The 20,380-nt window shown below is 42.8% G+C and overlaps 1 pseudogene; it reads right to left on the bottom strand.

Moving 5' to 3' along the window:
• Window positions 1-9,352: 9,352 nt before the first annotated feature.
• LOC132225013 (U1 spliceosomal RNA) lies at window positions 9,353-9,503 on the bottom strand (annotated as a pseudogene).
• Window positions 9,504-20,380: the final 10,877 nt, after the last annotated feature.

Below are 20,380 nucleotides of genomic sequence, written 5' to 3'. Positions count from 1 at the left end.
GTTGTGTTGAAAGTACATGTTGTATCTATTTTCTGAACGAGGTGGCCGGCCTTTGCGTAATACCCTTAACATTTGTTTAATTTTAATCTGAAATGCCAGGTTCAAAAGTCAACTGTGGTTCTGACGATTCTTGATTTAATTCAGATTAACAAAAGCCTTCTAAAATGAACATTTAAATTTTAAATCTTTCTTCCTCACCTATCCTTCTTCATACTCTATTGTTTGACTCAATTGTGATAAAGCAGATTTCAAGTTTTACTGAAATTATTTTGCTTTTCTCCTTTTCTTTCCTGATTATCAAAACAATACTGTGCTCAATACAGAACACTTAGAAAGTACAGAGAATTATAAAAACACGGTTACCATAATCCTACCATTTGTGGCAAAAGCTTCTGATATTTTGGAATATTTGCTTGCTATCATTTCTCTAATCTTTTTAAAGCCATTTTTATAAATATATTTTTATTGATTTCAGAGAGAAATGGAGAGGGAGAGAGAGATAGAAACATCAATGATGAGAAAGAATCATTGATCGGCTGCCTCCTGCATTCCCCCCTCTGGGGATCAAGCTGGGCCAGCAACCAGGACATGTGCCCTGACTAGGAATCGAACCCATGACCTCCTGGTTCATAGGTCAAGGCTTAACAACCAAGCCACACCAGCCTCACCATTTCTCTAACTTTTATTCTATGCTTTGTGGGTTATTTTTGTTTTGTTTGGTTTGGTTTTTTTGGGTTTTATTTTTGGTTAATCCTCACCCAAGGATATTTTTCTATTGATTTTTTGGGAGAGTGGAAGAGAGAGGGAAAGACAGAAAGAAACATCAGTGTAAGAGAAACACATCAATTGGTTGCCTCCTGCACGAGCCTGGTCCAGGGTTCAGGCTGGGGAAGAGCCTGCAACCAAGTTACGTGACCTTGACCAGAATCAAACCCGGGACCCTTTGGTCCACAGGCCAATGCTCTATCCACTGAGCAAAACTGGCTAGGGTCTATGCTTTGTTTTAATAGTAGAGGTTGTATTAAGTACAGCAATACAATAACAGTGCAGCAATTTTCAACCTTTTTCATCTCAGAGCACACATAAACTAATTGCTAAAATTCTGCTGCACACCAAATAAAAATATTCTTTGCCAATCTGACAAAAATAAGTATAATTTTGATTGATTTACAAAAATAATAATAGTAACTAATACCCTTTTTGTTCCAAAGTGACTTTAAAAAAAACAGGTGCCTATACATGTACATAAGAATATCTGGTAATATGACCTATATGCTTATGATTCAAGACAGGGCATTCATACCAGGGGCTGTTATCATAAGGGAAAAAGGCCAGTATCATTGCATGTTTTGAAAATGCTTAAGGCACACCAGTGTGCCTCCTGTGGCACGGTGGGAGAATGTCGCTGTACCCGTAAGCACATTTTTCAGCCCATTTGTATAACCTGCTTACTCACTTACTGAGGCAGGTACAGATCTGTGGTTGAAATCTTCCTGACTTAGCCGCCCTGTAGATGTGTCAGAAGACCTGAGTTCAGCCTCCTCCAATAAATGCAGTGTTACAGGGAGGCACCTGCTCTAGTTCAAGCTTCCTGCCCCGATTCTTCTGCTTAACATTAACCCGTTCAGGTCTTCAGATACTTTACCACTAGTTCTCAGAATTTCATGACATAATAACAATAGCTAACATTGAGTGTGTACAGTATTCAGAGCAGCATTAATTGAACCACAATTCTGAATAAGGAAGAATAATTGTCCCCATTAAAAGGATGATGAGATTACAACTCAGAGAAGTTAAATAACTTGCCCAAGATCATACAACTACTAAATGGACTAGCTGAGAATTAAACCCAGGGTAGTCTGGCTCGAGCTCTTACTTTTTTTAAAAAACAGATATTTAGAGAGAGGAAAGGAGAGAGAGAGAGAGAGAGAGAGAGAGAGAGAGAGAGAGAGAGAGAAGGAAGAAAGGAAGAAAGAAAGAAGAAAGGAAGGAAGGAAGGAAGGAAGGAAGGAAGGAAGGAAGGAAGGAAGAAAGAAAGAAAGAAAGAAAGAAAGAAAGAAAGAAAGAAAGAAAGAAAGGAAGGAAGGAAGGAAGGAAGGAAGGAAGGAAGGAAGAAAGAAAGAAAGAAAGAAAGAAAGAAAGAAAGAAAGAAAGAAAGAAAGAAAGAAAGAAAGAAAGAAAGAAAGGCTGCTTCCACACCCCAACATGGGATTGAAGGTGAAACCTGGGAATGTGCCCTGACAGGGAATTGAACCTGCCACCTTTTGGTGTATGGGAGGATGCTCCAACCAACTAGCCACCCTGCCAGGACCAGAGGTCTTACTTTTGACCACTATATTAAATTGCCCTTTTGATATCTGAAAAAATTTAAATGCATATGAAAGCTGTTTGAATATTATAAATTGATCAGTAAGCAGAAAGTAAATCTTCACATATTCCACTACAGAAAAAAATATAGTTCACATTTTCTTAACTAAGAAAAACATTAAAAAGGATTTTTAAGCCTACTGAATTCTTTTTTAAATTATTCAACTAGAAATTTAATTTCTAAAAATAATATTAGGTCTCTCTTGATTGGGATTAGCTTGGGTTAGGATTTAGGAGTCCTAGAAGAATATGGGTTTAGGTCAGCAGGTCATTTAACCTGGTGGACCTACTTTTTCTCATCTTTAAAATATTGATAGGTGGTTTAGGTCATTTTTATGGTGCTTTTCAGTGTTCATAGTTTATGGGTGTAATAATTGACCAATAGTCAGGCATATACAAAAGGGCAGCCTAAAGGCAGCTATGAACCTGACTGTGGGGCACAGGGGTGGGCAAACTTTTTGACTCGAGGGCCACAATGGGTTCTTAAACTGGACCTGAGGGCCGGAACAAAAGCATGGATGGAGTGTTTGTGTAAACTAATATAAATTCAAAGTAAACATCATTACATAAAAGGGTACGGTCTTTTTTTTTTTTTTTTTTTTTTTTTTTTAGTTTTATTCATTTCAAACGGGCCGGATCCGGCCCACGGGCCGTAGTTTGCCCACGGCTGGGTTAGAACTAGGAAATCAGTGAGGAAACCTAGCAGACTCTGAAGAGGAGCACAAATGAGAATATTAACCAGTGGATTGGCTTCCAAAGGCCTGGCTTCCTGGGCGGTTGCTCCCTGCTGGCTGCACGCAGTTTCTGTACTTGGAGCAGTGAAGCACACTCGTGATCACAGTTCATTAAGGCACTCAATTTTAATTTGATATAATTTGCATTATGTTGATTTATTACCAGCAATTCGTTTTGCACAGCATCCATTTCTTCAGCATTCTAAGGCCCTTAACAGGAGCTGGTTCATTCCAGAAGAACTCTCAACAGAATTCCTTCACAATTATTTATTATTTGAAAGGATTATGTTACAGGCAACAGATCACAAAGACTTACTAGAAGGATGTAATCAGTGCCTATCTGCAATTTGGGTTCTGAAGAAATATATGAGCAGATACAAAGATGTTGAAACTATTTTAAGAAAAAGCCCCCCACAAAATATGTTTCTACATTTTGGATGTACATCAAGTCCAGAAACAGAAGCAATGTGTGATACTGGACTTTTAAAATTAACTTGTATTTCTCAATCTGGCCAGTGTTTCCCAGTGGTTAGAGTGTTGGGCTGAGCACCCAAGAGTCTGGTTCTATTACCAGTCAAGAGCACGTATCTGCTTTGCAGGTTTGATCTCCACCCTGGTCAGGAGGCAACCAATTGATGAGTCTTTCTCACATTGATGTTTCTCTCTCTCTCTCTCTCTGTTTTTTTTCTCTCTCTTTCCCACCCACCCTCCCTCCCTTCTACTCTCTGCAAAAATCAATGGGAAAAATATCCTTGAGTGCAGATTAACAATCAATCAATCAATCAATCTATCTGTCTATCTATCTATACTAATAAAAGGGTAATATGCTAATTAGACCATGTTGACCAGACATCTTCCAGTTATCCAGTCCTCCTTCTGGACAAAGCCACAGTGGCGGGGGCTGAGGCAGAGGCAGTTAGGGGTGATCAGGCTGGCAGGCAGAAGTGGTTAGGGGCGATCAGGAAGGCAGGCAGAGTTGTTAGCGGCAATCAGGCAGGCAGGCAGGTGAGCAGTTAGGAGCCAGCAGTCCCAGATTGGAAGAGGGATGTCTGACTGCCGGTTTAGGCCCGATCCCTGCAGTCCCAGATTGGAGAAGGTGCAGGCCGGGCTGAAGGACCCCCCCCCTCCCCCAGTGCACGAATTTCATGCACTGGATGTCTAAGATATAGATAAAACCCTAATATACAAATAGACCGAATGGCACAACAACTGAACAACCTAACAACTGGTTGTTATGACATGTGCTGACCACCAGGGGGCACACGCAGAACATGGTGGTGTCAGCCATGGCAGGATGGTGGAGCAGGTGAGCAGGGGCGCTTGACCAAGGTGGGGCGCCGGTCACTGTCATTGGGGCAAGCCTCTGGTCGTTACTGAAAATTATTTGCTCCCACATGCTGCAGTCCTGCCTGGCACTTGCACCTGCAGCCAGCACTGGCCCCACTCGCACCCGCTGCTGGCACTGGCCCCGATTGCTTGGCGCCCTCAGTGGGTGTGAGCAGCGGCTGCCAGACCTGATCACCCCTCAGGGCTTCTCCACCTCCCCCTGCTTCTGAGGGGTGATCAGGGCAGCAGCCGCCGCTCGCACTCGCTGCTGGTGCCAGCCCCGCCCCTGTGCCCACCACAGCCTCGTGGCCCACAGTTCCTCTCAAGGTGCACAAATTTGTGCACTGGGCCCCTAGTAAGTAAGTAGATAGATAGATAGATAGATAGATAGATAGATAGATAGATAGATAGATAGAACTTTCTAAAATTTCTGTATTTCTGTAGCAAGTGTGTTTTATTAGAAATCAGAAGCCCAGATTCTAGCTTTCTGAGTCTGATTTTCCTCATCCCTAAAACACTGGATTAAAACATGTCTTTTTAAAACTTTTACACTAGTGTTCACAGCAGCATTATTCATAATAGTCCAAAAGTGGAAGCAGCCCAAGTGTTCATCATCTGATGAATGGATCAATAAAATGTACCATGTCCATATAATAGAATATTATTTGGCAATAAAAAGGAATGAAGTACTGATTCATGCTACACTGTGGATGAACCTTGAAGACATTATGCTAAGTAAAAAAGCCGGTCACAAAAGACCACATATTGTATGATTCCATTTATGTGAAATGTGCAGAATAAGTAAATCCATAGAAGCAGAAAATTGATTAGTGGCTTCTTGGGGATGGGATGGGGATGGAGGGAGTAGGAATGGGGAATGACTGTAATTAGTACTAGAGCTTCTTTTGGGGATATTTTAAATGTTCAAAAATTAGATCATAAAAAAATAAGATAAAATTAGATCGTGATGATGGTTGCACATCTCTGTAAATATATTAAACTTTTACATTATAAATGGGTGAATTTTATGGCAAATGAAATGTACCCCAATACAACTATTTTAACAAAAAAGTGTGAAAAAGCATTGAGAACAAAATGCCCTATTGTGTAGGAGGAGTCACTGCGATCTTCACCTAAGGAAACTTGCTGGCAAGGAAATGACAAACTGCCTGGCATTAAAGGAATAGATACCAGGGGCAAAAGCATGAGAATAAAAGGATTATTAAGTTAAAGCATAATAAAACAATATGAAAAAATTACATTGATTTACTTGTTTTTCCCTCCAAAGTTTCATATGTAAGCACAATGTAATTGGCTTGTAGGAAACAACATATATGCATTTCAGATACTTCAAGTCCATAAATAATTTCTTGTCTGTCCTAGAGACAAAGAAGAGAAATGCAGAGGATTCAAGTCAAAATATTTTGATGTCCTACTGGGTGTTAATTCTACCTCTTAATCAAGATCTGATTTCCAAAAAGAAAGACAGAACATAAAAATGCTATAAAGAGCCCTGGTCAGGTGGCTCAGTTGGTTGGAGAGTCATCTTGTACACCAAAAGACTGAGTTCGATTCCTGGTCAGGGCACAAACCTAGGTTGCAGGTTTGATCCCCAGTCAAGGATCCTGAGAAGGTGACTGATCAATATTTCTCTCACACTCCCTCCCCCATCCTCTCTCTCTAAAAATCAATAAAAACATACCTTTGGATGAGGATTTTTAAAAATGCTTTAAAGATTTAGAAATTTTTACCCTTCTCCATAACTCACGCTGTAAATGTGTTCATTATGACATTCACTAGAGCAAGAAAATTGAGATGTGTTGCGAAACTCTGTACAGCAGAATCTCTGCCAACTATGATGAATAATCCAAGTCCATATGCTTGCTCTATAAAGCTTTTTAATATCAAGGTACTCCAATTCTGCTCTGCTTACTCAAAAACACACTATCTAAAGAACAGTAAAAGGTAATTAAAAATGCTTAATAGCTTAATCACACTTAGTCTTATATTTGTTCAATGCAGACACTGGCTTGCTGGTGTTATAGTTATAAGGCATTATCTTGAGCCAAGAAAATGAATCAGACACTTAATGGATATGTGGAAACGGAAATTTTCTTGTAAAATTACAAAAAATGCAAGCCAATGATACACTAAACTATAATAAAGTTTATCATTAAAATTCTGAGCAGGAATGCTAGACACTGTATCCTTTTTCCCTGAAGGATTAAATATTTTGCCAGAATTCTTGAATACCATGTTCATTCTTTTATAGATAAATACTAGAGGCCTGGTGCACAAAAATTTGTGCACTTGGGGGGGTCCCTCAGCCCGGCCTGTGCCCTCTCGCAGTCTGGGACCCCTCAGGGGATGTTCACCTGCTGGTTTAGGCCCACTCCTCAGGGGATTAGGCCTAAGCTGGCAGTCAGACATCCCTCTGGCAGCCCGGCAGCCCTCGGGGGATGTCCACTTGCAAGCAGGGAGCAGGCCTAAACTGCAGTCAGACATACTTAGTGCTGCTGAGGAAGCAGAAGAGGCTCCCACCACCACCGCTGTACTGGCAGCCGTCAGCCTGGCTTATGGCTGAGCAGAGCTCCTCCCATGTGAGAGCGCCCTGACCACCGGAGGGCAGCTCCTGCATTGAGTGTCTGCCCCCTGGTGGTCAGTATGTGTCATAGTGACCAGTCATTCCCAGTCGTTCTGCTGTTAGGGTCAGTTTACATATTACCCTTTTATCATATAGGATAGAGGCCTGGTGCACGAGTGAGGGCCGGCTGGTTTGTCCTGAAAGGTGTCCCAGATCAGGGTGGGGGTCCCGCTGGGGTGCCTGGCCAGCCTGGGTGAGGGCTGATGGCCGTTTTCAGGCTGGCCACAGCCCCTTCAGGGTGGGGGTCCCACTGGGATGTCTGGCCAGCCTGGGTGAGGGCTGATGGCCGTTTTCAGGCTGGCCAGGCCTGGGGGCTGGAAGCAGGTATCTGGGATTTATTTAACTTCTATAATTGAAACTTTGTAGCCCTGAGTGGAGCTCAGTGCCGGCCAGGGCAGGCAGGAAGCTTGGCTTCCTCCATTGCCAGGGGCAACCCAAGCCTGCTGCTCGTTCCAGCTCAGTGGCCGCCACCATCTTAGTTGGGTTAATTTGCATATTCACTCCTGATTGGCTGGTGGGTATGGCTTGTGGGTATAGCAGAGGTGTGGTCAATTTGCATGTTTCTCTTTTATTAGATTAGATACCTCATAGGTTAGTCTATAGAGAGAGTAAAAGGTTTTCCCTCATTTTATTATTTCTATACATTAAAGGCCTGTAACAAGAAGCAAAACCTTCTTGCCAACTAACCAGTTCTGTCTAGATCTCTAGACCAAAATTGAAAATACTTTATAGCAGAATATCAGTTCAGAAAGTTAAATATCTAAATAGTCAACAGGAGTGGTTTACATTCTATATAGCACTATATTGCTTTATCAATTATTCCTCTCTAAAAGTAGGTTTTGTCTTTGGTTAAAATTGTAAGTCCTTGGCCTGGCCAGCATGTCTCAGTGGTTGAGCGTAGACCTATAAACCAGGAGGGCACATGTCCCAGTTGCGGGTTCCATCCCCCATGTGGGGCATGTGGGAGGCAGCTGATCAATGATTCTCTTTCATCATTGATGTTTCTATCTCTCTCCCTCTCCCTTCCTCTCTGAAATCAATAAAACATATCTATACTAATAAAAGCCCTGGTGGTCCTCACGCCCTCACAAGTGATGTCATCACAAGGTGGCTGCCACAAGATGGCTGCCACAAGATTGCCACGCGCACAGCGGAGTCAGGGCCTGGTGGCCACTCTGCACAATGAGGCCTGGGGGTCCCGTGGCTTTATGCGGCACAGAGGAGGCCAGTCCCAATGTCTCCACTGCCTCGCGTGGAGGAGGCAAGTCGTGGCAAGGGAGGGCAGTTGTGGATGATCGGGCAGCAGGAGCGCAGTTAAGGGGAAATCAGGCTGGCAGGCAGAAGTGGATAGGGGCAATCAGGCAGGCAGGCAGGCGAGCAGTTGGGAGCCAGCAGTCCCGGAATGTGAGAGGGATGTCCGGCTGTCAGTTTAGGACATCCCCCCGAGGGGTCCCAGATTGGAGAGGGTGCAGGCTGGGCTGAGGGACATCCCCCCATGCACAAATTTCATGCACTGGGCCTCTAATATATATAATTGTACATCTTTTGGAAGTCTCAGAAGTATGCCTTAGCAAATATGTAAGTCTAAGTGCAATGAGTTTATCAAATCCTTACCTAAGAGCAAGTTTCATTGATGGGAATGGGCTATAAGATTGTGTGACTACATTGAACATCTAAGGGCCAGGACAAGGCTCCATGCTAGAGCAAGAGGACCTCACAAAAGATGGAGAAAGAATAAGGGAGTGGCTTTGATAAAGTTTGATTTCAGAATAATAGAGTGAAGAACATAATCACAGAGTTTCCATGTCAGTCTAGGGAGTAAAAGGTGTAGATAGGAATTTAAGAATACAAAACCTTTGTAAAATTTCCCCAAATTAGTAACTGAGGCATACTTGTTTTATTGTGCTTCACTCCCCCTAAAAACAAACAAACTAGAGATTCTGTGTGCTTATATTTAGGGAGAGCAAGAAAAAGTGGTACCTGGGAGATGTCCTACCACTCTTGAGCAAGTCTTGGAGAGATCTCCAACAGGGAATGTTGCCTGGCATGTGTGTCCATATGTCTGTGTGTCTGTGCATTGGAGGAAATGGTGTGTGGTGCTGGGAGGATATGTGCATATCCTTCAAGAAAGGACAATCACATACACTGACCGATGGAAAGAAAAAGAAAAACTTTCCATTTTAATCCCATGTCCCATTAAATAACCACATAGCCTTTATAAGATCTACGTGTGTGTGTGTGTGTGTGTGTGTGTGTGTGTGTGTGTGTGTGTGTGTTTTACCAGGGGAGAGTGCAAATATAGTCCTCCATGACCACAAATTATGCAGTTGAGCTTCCCACAATTGGGGAAATCACAACCAGAGTACAACGGGTGAGTTCACCCTGGGAAAACCACCTTGGTGATCATTGTATCTTCCCTGTCAGGTAAGCATACATTAATATTTTAAATAATTACTATAATTATCCTGTGAGTAATAACAATGCATATGTTAGAAGCACTAAATTGTTAAAGGCATATAGACCAGAATTTTTATAATCCTATTTTGGAATTCATTTACCTTTTCATACACCAGGAACTCTAAAAAATGGAAGTTGCTTGGGCCCCTCTCAACTTTTGATAGGCTCTGATTCTAAGCAATTGGATGGGTGGTTTGGTGGCTAAGAAGAGACATGTAAACGTAATTCCTATGGCCTGCAGTAATGGAAAGGGGGGACAAAGGACTGCCCTGGTGTGAGAAGGGACCCTGGGACTCTTCAGTACAAGGTTCTGATGAGGATCCTGGGCATTATTATTTAGACCCTCCATCACAAATCTACTGCTGCTTGAATTGTCCTAATATTTTCAATAAAACTAGTTGTTTTTCTTTGATATGTCTAGATAATCCAGAACAAGCTCCACTTGACTTTAAAGACATGAAATATAGTCTTGATCTCAAATCAGCTAGGTGCTGAGAGGTACAACAAAAACCACTAAGTCCCTTCTTAAAGGACCCTACTGCTAACTTGGTTCTTACATGTAAAAGATAATGAGCAAGGCAGAGACTGATAAGTACCATGGTCATGGCTGGGCCTAGAACTATGGGCAGGAGTTCATCAAGAAGAGAACCTATGGTCAGAGAGAAAGCTGTGGGTGAGCCAGAATCAAATAACTTGGGCCCTTTCACTTCTGAGTATGTGTCTTGTGTTTTCCCCTAGACTGGATATTCTTGTGCATATTTGTAGTAAGCCAGAAGGAAGAAAATGCATTGGGAGAGATGCAAGATTCTAAAGAAGGAGGGATTGACTGGAAGATAAATGTCCAAGAGGGTGAGAATAGGTGGAAAGGTAAGCTTTTCTTTGGGGTTGAAAGAGGCAAGATTAGGTATAAAGAAACACAGATATTTAGGGTAGGAGAGTAGAGGGAGTCAGAAAACTTCTATCAGGTAAGCTGGGAATATGCATTTGATGGAAAGATTCAGGGAAGGATTGGCAATGTGAGAAGAGAGAAAATTCCAGAAAGTTGGCAAGAAAAATACATTTGTGACTATAGCAAAAAGAGGTAAATAAAAGGATTCCTCAGTAGCAGGGTGGAGCTACCCAACTGACTGAATGCACTTTTCAGGGCTGGATGGCTATGGCCCCAGCAGCTTCCCCTGCGTCACTCATCCTGCACTGGAAGCTGAACTGCTGAGTGATTTGTAAAAGGTGACTCTCTGAAAGCAAAGAGGCTGGCCTTTGAATCCTTTTTCTGATTGGTCCACTACTTGATTCCTATCTTTTTAGGGTGGAGACATGGGCTTGCTTTAAAAAAAACATACACACAAACAAAACATACCTTGTCTGTGCCAGTTTGACCATATCTCAGGCATCATAGAGACTAGAGATGGCCAAATAAATGCGATCACTTTTTTTTCAATATATTTTTATTAATTTCAGAGAGGAAGAGAGAGGGAGGGAGAAACATCAATTATGAGAGAGAATAATTGATCAGCTGCCTCCTGCACACTGGGGTGGAGCCTGCAACCTGGACATGTGCCCCAACTGAGAATCAAACTGTGATCTCCTGGTTCATAGATCGACGCTCAACCACTGAGTCACACCGGCTGGGCAAATGGGATCACTTTTATCTGAACTTCGTATAAGAGATGTTTGTAAAGTAGCTTCATGGCTGTGATAATCTCTTCCGCCAGCTAAAATATAGTTCCTACATCTCACTTTTATTATATCAGTACTAGAGGCCAGGTGCACGGATTCGTGCACTGGTGGGGTCCCTCAGCCTGGCCTGTGCCCTCTCACAATCGGGGACCCCTTGGGGGATGTCAGATAGCCAGTTTTGGCCTGATCCCTGCAAGCCCAATCCAACAGGAGGGAGCCCCATCTTGTGCATTGAGCATCTGTTTCTTGGTGGTCAGTGCACGTCATAGCAACCAGTTGACCAGCCTTTCGGTCACTTAGGCTTTTATATATATAGATAGTTTAAAAGTTAAGTTGCACCCCAAATTCAGAATTGCTGACAACAGAATTACATTTAAACTTATTACTGGGGTGGGGGGAACTGTTGGTTTTTCTTAAAGAACTTTTTATAATGGTGAATTGAGGTAGAAAGTCCTAATATCCTCTCTGACTCTTAATCAAGAGTCAATTAACAGGAAAGAAGATGAAACATAAAATAACAGCTTTCATTGCCTTGCTTTCAATACTTAACTGACACATCACATAATTTACCTCTTTTAGGCCTGAATAATTTACCTGCAAAAGTGCTATGTTTACTGCACTGATGAGGATGCATAGAATTTTTTTAAACTAAAAGAGACAGACTTATCCATTCTGTGTGACTGAAGCAGCCTGCTCTGAGCTGTTCATTTACACCATTTTTTCTTCTTCTTTTTGTTTTTTATTAACCCTCCCGTAAGGATAATTTTCAATTGACAGAAAGAGAGAAACATGGACGATTAGTTGCCTCCCATATGTGCCCCAACCAAGGCCGGGGATCTAGCCTGCATCCCAGTTACAGGCCCCAAGTGGAATCAAACCTGGGACCCTTTAGTCCTCAGGCCTACGCGCTATTCATTGAGCAACCTGGGTAGGGCTACACCATTTCTTCTTGACTTTTGCTTCCCAGACTTGAGTAGGAAAGCAGCACCCACCAAAGGTATTCCTTTCTACAGTTTAGGAGAAACAGCAATTATATAAAAAGACATATTTTCCTGTCAATTGATTCAAATGCATAAAAAATACAGTCACCCAGATGACTACAGATGCCAAGTCACAAATGTGATTAAATTCTGAGTGAAGTGAAGCATTATTCAGGCATCCAATACACAGAGCCAGGCCAGTCCTCCTTCCTCCATCAATAAGTAGAGAACTATCTCTGAGAATTTCACCTGGGGCCCTTGCTTGAGTCTCCAAGCAGAGGGTGATATGATTTATAGTTTTAGCCCTGACTAGTGCTGCAATTACTTGAAATATGGTATGCTTCCACACAGCATATAGCTAATATTTTCCCTTAACAAAGATAAGATATAGTTCAAATCATGTAACTCAGTTTAATGTTAGGCTTAGAATAAATTAGTTTTACAAATGGAATTTTAAGTAAGGGTAAAAGCATTGTGTGTGGGGGGAAGCACAAAGAGACTCCTGCATCAATAGAATAAAATGTAATAAAGGCAAGTGTGCACAACACACAGGAGAAGAAAAACAGGCAATATATACACACAGCAGTCCCCCACTATCTGCTGGGGATTCATTTCAAGACCCCCAGTGGATGCCTGAAGCCGTGGATTATTCTGAATCCTATACATACTATGCTTTTCCCCATATACATTCCTATGATAAAATTTAACTTATAAGTTAGGCAATAATTTATAAATTAACAGCAGTAAGTAATAATGAAGGAGAATAATTATAACAATATAGAGCAATGAAAGTTATGTGAATGTGGTCTCTCTCTCTCTCTCTCTAAACATCTTATTATTCTGTACCCACCCTTTCATTTAAAGGAAGCACCTTACTGCCGGGGTTCTTGTCCCAGCATCAAGAAGGGTTCAGGAATCCGGAAAAGGTGCTGTGCGTAGATGACATAGGAATCCAGAGACTAATAAAGCGTTTGGAGACGAGATATAATTTTGAAAGGCATTGGGGGTCAGAGGACCTTCAGCTAAAGGAACCGTAGACTTCCTCCTTGTCTAGGACCCTTGCTTTTATTAACACAATTTGCCCTAAGGCAAGGTGGAGATAATACACTTCAAAGGGTAAGGTTTCAAAGGGTACAGAAGCATTGTCAGTTTGAGGAATAGCCTATGGCTATTCAGGTGTTCGGCCAGTAGGAGGCAATAACATGTAGATTAAGATGCCCTTTAACTGTCTGGCAGCCACAATCAGTTTCCTATTCAGGTTTGGGGAAATGCCTTTAGCCATTCCCAACAGGTGACTACATGTGTGACTCAACCCTGTTGAGTCCCCAAGTCTCATCAACCTTTTGATGAAACTCTTAAAATTATGACATGCTGGAATTGGTCTACGGCACCTTACAGCTTCTCTTTGGCAAGTCTGAATCGCCAGCATCACTACTCTTGCACTTTGAGGCCATCATCAAGTAAAACAAGGGTTATTGAACACAGCACTATGATAGCCATGGTAGTTGATCTGTTATCTGAAGCGGCTACTTAGTGACTGGACTTCTCAAAATCCATAGATCCAAAATCCAAACCATGATCTTCCTAACTTCTCCAATATTCCCCACTTCAGGAATGAACTCACCACTCACTTGTCCCAGCTAGAAACAGGGATATCACTACAACTCCTCCACAGTCAATCAGGCAGCATCCTTTGTGGATTCCACCTTCCTAATACCTCTCAAATTCACCTCTTTTCATTTTGAACTCTGGCCACTGCCTACATTCAACCTCGCAGCATGTCTCACCTGGCTAAAGTGCATCACCCTCAGTTGGTCCCTCTCCTTCTATCTCTCTCCATGCAATTCATTTTCCCCCTGCAATTTGAGTGATCTTTCCCAAATATTAATCAATTACATATCATTTTTGTATGAGTCAAGGTCCAACTAGGAAGCAAACTACTCTGAAAAGCAGATACCGAAAACTGGTTACATAGGTGATGAAAGAGCTAAAAAGTCAAAAGAAGAGTGGAGAGGTAACCCAGAGATTAGCAACAGAAGAAAGAGCCCCTACTACCCCAAGGGGGGAAGGGACGAAGGGAAAGATGGTTATTTCTGGAGCCCAGAGACTGTGTCATCCAGGAGTAGTAGGAACTATCCAGCCAGTGCAGAGAGAGACGAGGCCACAGAGCAGGTAGAGTTGCAGCCAGCAATGCTGCCTGAGGTGGAAAGACTCTAGGAGAGACAGCCTTCCCACCACCATCCACTTTCCCAATAGTACCTCCATTTGGCCACACCGAGCCAGAAGCCAGGGCATATTAGAGCCCACTGCAGCCTGCAAGGGTCAGACAGGGCAGTCCAAGGAAAGGACTAGGAAAGGACGTAGTCCAACACTGATGACCTCCCTCCTAGAAAAGCGGCAGTGTCCCTGCCCTGAAGCCCTCAGCAAAGAGTACCATGGGAGATAAGATCATGTGCTCTTGCTCTGGACCAGGGGTGGACAAACTTTTTGACTCGAGGGCCACAATGGGTTCTTAAACTGGACCAGAGGGCCGGAACAAAAGCATGGATGGAGTGTTTGTGTGAACTAATATAAATTCAAAGTAAACATCATTACATAAAAGGGTACGGTCTTTTATTTCAATAGTTTTATTCATTTCAAACGGGCCGGATCCGACCCGCGGGGCCGTAGTTTGCCCACGGCTGCTCTGGACCCTGCCTGTCTCTCTAGGGCCACCTTTCACCAAGTTTACCAACCCTCCCTACCCTCACACTCAACTCAATACTGCCAGCTGACTGCCCACCTGCATCTTTCTGAATGCTAAACTCTCTCACTGCTAAGCCTTTTCACGTGCTACTCCCTAAAGCTAGAATCCACTTCCCACCCCTTCCCCACCTTCACACACCCAGCTCCTACTCCCACAGCGGTTCTGCCTCATTGCACTTGTCAGCCAGGAAGGGGCGGGGAGCCTCCCAGAGCCTCTCACCCACACCCTCCCTGGTCTGTTGGGTGCCAATTCTGTGTGTTTCCATGGCACCCTGTGCTCGCCACAGCATAGTATTACCCCTGGTTACTGCAACCATCAGTTTTCTGATCTTCCTCATTAGAGTGTAAAGTCCTTAAAGGTAAGGACAGTATCCTACTCTCCTTCTCAGTGCAAAGGATAGTGCCCAGTACACGTAGTGGCCACTTGTTGAATAAATTAATAAGTTTGGTTTTAAGGGAAGTTATACTGCACTTAGGATATGACTTCATTTTTCAACCACAAGGTTTATTTTAAAAATTTACGCCAAATATTTTTAATGCTGGAAAGTTTTCCCTTCTGGAGGCCAGGGACTCCCTCCAAGATATTTTTGGGCTATGACTTCAAAACTGGAAAACCACCTAAAAATGGGAGGCAAGAAAGCTAAAAATGTAAGTAACATTTTGATGTCCTGCAAACTATTGAAGGGCACCAATTAAAAGAACAACAATAATATTTTATTTGACAAATAATTTTTGTTTTAAATCATGGTAGAGCAGTGGTTCTCAAAGAGTGGTCCGTGGAACCCTGAGAGTCCTCAAGACTTTTTCAGGAGTGTCTACCAGGTCAACATTACCTTCATAACAATACTAAGACAGTTCTGTCTTTCTCACTGTGCTGACATATGCACTTTATGGTATAAAATCAATGGTAGTTAAACTGCTATTAGCATAAAATGAATTTAGGTCATGGCACCCAACTGTACTAGCAGCCATTGTATCTAAACTAAACAATGACAGTTTTATTTAATAATGCCCTTGACAAAGCTGTAAAAATTACCAATATTATTAAATATTAACCTCTGAGTAAAAGATTCTGTGTGATGAAATTGTAAGTGTACAGAAATCAGTTGTGTACACCAAAATAGGATGGTTGCCTGGAGATAAAACTTGTTTGTGGTTAAGTTGTAAACTTAGCTAGCTACTCCTCCTCAGAAAACAACAAAACCATTTGTACTTGATCGGGCAATTAATAGACAAATAGACTTGGGCATTTGGCAGGCTTTTTCTCAAATACAAACAAGGTAAGCCTCTCACTTTAAGGAAAACAACTGACAGTACTTGTTGCCAATGATATAATGTAAGGTTTCAAGCAAAACTTTTGAAAACTTGTAGTGGCCTCTATGAGCTTAACCGCCTCCCAATATTTAAAAACCTTTCTGATGACATTAGTAATCAGAAAAATAATTTCTTGTCAGAACATATTAGCACAAACTTAATGGCTTAGAACGACACAGATTTTTTAAAGCTTAAAGTCCAACAGAGGTATCACTGGAGTACAATGAAGGTGTCAGCAGGGCTGCCTGAGGCCCTAGGGGAGACCCTGTTTTCTTGCCTTTTCCTGCCTCTGGAGGCTGCCCACATTCCTTGGCTCTTGGCTGCTTCCTCAATCTTTAGAAACAGCAACAGCATCTCTCTGACCCCTGCACCTGTCATCACATCATTTTCCTCTGACCCTCTCTTACAACTTTTTGTCCCACCTTTACAGACCCTGTGCTTACATTGGCCCTTCTGGATTACCCAGGGTAATCTCCCTACTTTAAGCTCAGCTGATTCACAAGCTTCATTCCATCAGCAACTTCAATTCCCTTTTGCTATGTAACCTAACTTATTCATACACTTTGGCGATTAAGACGTGGATAACTTCGGGAGACCATTATTCTCCATTACTCTGACTACAGCAAGTGGTGATAGTCACAACTGTGATTTTTTTTTGGGGGGGGGTGTACGGGGGGAATATCTATAATAATAAAAGCATAATATGCTAATTAGACTGGACTTCCTTCCAGACATCCTTCTGGACGACCTTCTGGATGAAGCTGGGGCTGTGAGGGAATCCTGGGTCCCGGGTGCCAGAAGGAAACCGGTGCTGGCAGCTGGGGGAAGGAAGGCTTAATCATGCATGAATTTCATGCATCAGGCCTCTAGTTTTTTAATATGTGTCAGCGTTCAGAAGATCTCTTTAATTTAGTGAAGCAACATTTTTGAAAAGTGGATAAAAGTTTCAAAGTGTAAGACAGCCCCAGCTGGTGGCTCAGTTGGTCAGAGCCTCATCCCCCTACACCAAAAAGGTTGTGGTTCATTCCTGATCAGGGTGCATACCTAAATTTCAGGTTCAATCCCCGGACAGGGTGCATACCAGAGGCAACCAATCTCTCTCTCTCTCTCTCTCCCTTCCTCTTTTTCTCTAAAAATAAGTAAACATATCTTCAGGTGAAGATTGAAAATGAGGGCAAGACAGATGGATTTAATGTTAGAGTACAAAAATGTCATTGGTATGGTTTCAGATTCCAAATTGCAGCTAGTCTTTTAGAAATGAGTATTTATTGAATTTGATGTAGTATCAAAGAAGAATATACAAAATTATCTGAAAAAACTATTAAAATGCCTCTTCTTTCCAACTACATATCCGTGTAAGTCCAGATTTTTTTCATTTAATTCAACCAACACAACAATATATTGCAACACATTGAATGCAGAAGCAGATATGAGAATCTAGCTGTCTAGCCAGACTTCAAAGAGGCTTACAAAAATGTAGAACAATGCCACTCTTCCACTAATTTTTTTTAAACATGGTTATTTTTTTGTAAAAATATGCTATCCGTGTTAACATGCAATAAATTTGCTACCTTTAACTGGATTAATAATTTTCTAAAGTTTATTTACACTTTTTTAAAAAATAAGGGTAGATATTTATTTATTTAATCCTTTCCTGAGGACATGCTTTTATTGATTTTAGAGAGAGAGGACAAGAGAGAGAGACATTGATAGGAAAGTGAAACATCACCTCCAGCGATGTGCTCTGGCTGAGGATCGAACCTGGAACCTTTCTGTGTACAGGGCAACGTTCCAACCAACTGAGCCACATGAGCCAGGGCTGTTTCCAGTTTTAATATCTAATATGATATATTTTGATAGCTATAACTCACATAAACAAAAGCTTATTAAGGTCTTCAATAATTTTTAAGCATGGAAAGGTGTCCTGAGGCTAAAATGTTTGAGAATTGCTATAGTAGAGTAACAATTGTTCCAGGAAAACAGATGAATATGTGATCTTTAAGTCTGCACCCTGTTTATTGGAGTTTGCCCCACTCTTCTGCTTCCAATGGCCTTTATAATGATTACTAGAGGCCCAGTGCACAAAAATTCATGCACTCGGGGGTGAGGGGTCCCTCTCCCCAGCCTTCACCTTCTCACAATCTGGGACCCCTCAGGGGATGTCCGCCTGCAGGGGATCAGGCCTAAGCAGGCAGTCAAACATCCCTCTCACAATCCGGGGCTCTTGCAGTCTGGGACCGCTGGCTCCTTACCACCCACCTGCAGCAGAGGTGGGAGAGGCTCCTGCCACTGCCGCTGTGCTCACTAGCCATGAGCCTGGCTTCTGGCTGAGTAGTGCTCCCCCTGTGGGAGCGCACTGACCACCAGGGGGCAGCTCCTGCATTGAGCGTCTGTCCCCTGGTGGTCAGTGCATGTCATAGCGACTGGTCATTCCGCCATTTGGTTTATTTGCATATTAGGGTTTTATTATATAGGATGACATTCTTGTGAGGTCCCTGGGTTGGTCAGACTACCAAAAGGCAAGTTCACCAGCTGAAGAAAGAGGAAGCCCTGACATTTGATCAAAGCAGCAAAGACCCAAAATAGGGCAATTCTGTTCACAAGGACAATAGGGCATAAAAAGGTAGAGGGAATATCCTGGGTTAACTCCTGAGTCCATGGAACAGTAGGTGCAGAAAGAGGGCCACACCTACTGCCCTGCCTCCTTTCAGACTCTTTTGGAGATTAAGATAGGGCACAAATGGTGAAACAATACCACAGCTGACCCTCTGCAGAGTGGGGGTCTCCCTAAATGAAAGCCCCATTTCAAAATGGTGATCATGCATGCACTGTGTCATGTCCATAAGCCACCTGTTCAGATATACTTTTCATTGAGTGCTCATTGTGTGATAGGCTCTCCCACATTTCTTATCTCATTATGTAGAAGATCAACCACAGTGAGCATTGCAAACACGAAACTCAGTCACCTGGGAAGAATCTGTGGAACTTCCTCTCATTCTAAAGGCCTTCAAATCTACGGTAGTTTCCCATTCCTCTGTGACGCGCCAATGTGCTCTGTATAATAGAGGATGCTTAGTGAATTTAGTTGTTGCTGCAGGCCTATTGAAAAAATATCCAGGATAAACTAAATGATGGCTCAAGGGCCCTTGCAAAAATATGATTGAAAATTCTATGGCTGTCTCTACATCATAAGAGCATAATGGTAAAACTACCTAGCTATAGTACAGACAACACTCTGGCAGGATTTTTCATTTTCAGTATGTTTTGGTAATGTCAGCTATGCAAACCCTGCCTTTTCCAATGCCCTATGGCATTTTAGTAATGCATTTTCACAAAGTATGGGCTTCTTCTTACTGTCTGTGTCACCAAGTATGCTGCAGCCTTGGGTCAGTTCCTTAATCTCTCACAGCTCCGATTCCTCATCTATCACCTGGGTGCAGGAATTCCTACCCATAAAGGTTGTTCTGAGGCTTAAAAGCAACAATAATGTGTGTGGAAGGGCTCTTGATAAACTGTAAACTCTCATACAAGTGACACAGCCAAGGAGGAACTTGATATGATGTCTTCATTTCTCCCTCCTGTCTTCATCATTCCAACCCTCAAGTCAGCCCAAATTCAAATTCAATCCAAGTAAATAAAATCATGGATTTTGTTATAAAAATTCAGACTTAAAATGGATGCACCTTATTCATCTTCCAAGCAAACTTGGCCCTCCTGAGGCCCTTCTACATATAGTCTACATCTTACTCTGTTCTGTTTTATTTATTTACTAGAGGCCCGGGGGGGCGGGGGTCCCTCAGCCCGGCCTGTGCCCTCTCGCAGTCTGGGACCCCTTGGGAGATAACGACCTGCTGGCTTAGGCCTGCTCCCGGGTGGCAGAGGGCAGGCCCAATCCCTAGGTGCAGCCCCTGGTTGGGCTCAGAGCAGGGCCAATTGGGGAGTTGGGGCGCCGCCCCCTGTCATGCACAGAGCAGGGCGGATTGGGAGGTTTCGATGCCACCCTCAGTCATGCTTAGGGTAGGGCCGATTGGGGGGTTGGGGCACCGCCCCCTGTCACACTCAAGGCAGAGTCGATGGGGAGGTTGTGGTGCCACCCCCTGTCACACACAGAGCAGGGCCAATCAGGGGGTTGGGGC

Source organism: Myotis daubentonii, chromosome 1, assembly GCF_963259705.1.
Source record: "Myotis daubentonii chromosome 1, mMyoDau2.1, whole genome shotgun sequence".
Taxonomy (NCBI): Eukaryota; Metazoa; Chordata; class Mammalia; order Chiroptera; family Vespertilionidae; genus Myotis; species Myotis daubentonii.
Note: the sequence above shows the minus strand (reverse complement) of the source record. Positions and strands in the feature narration are given on the sequence as shown.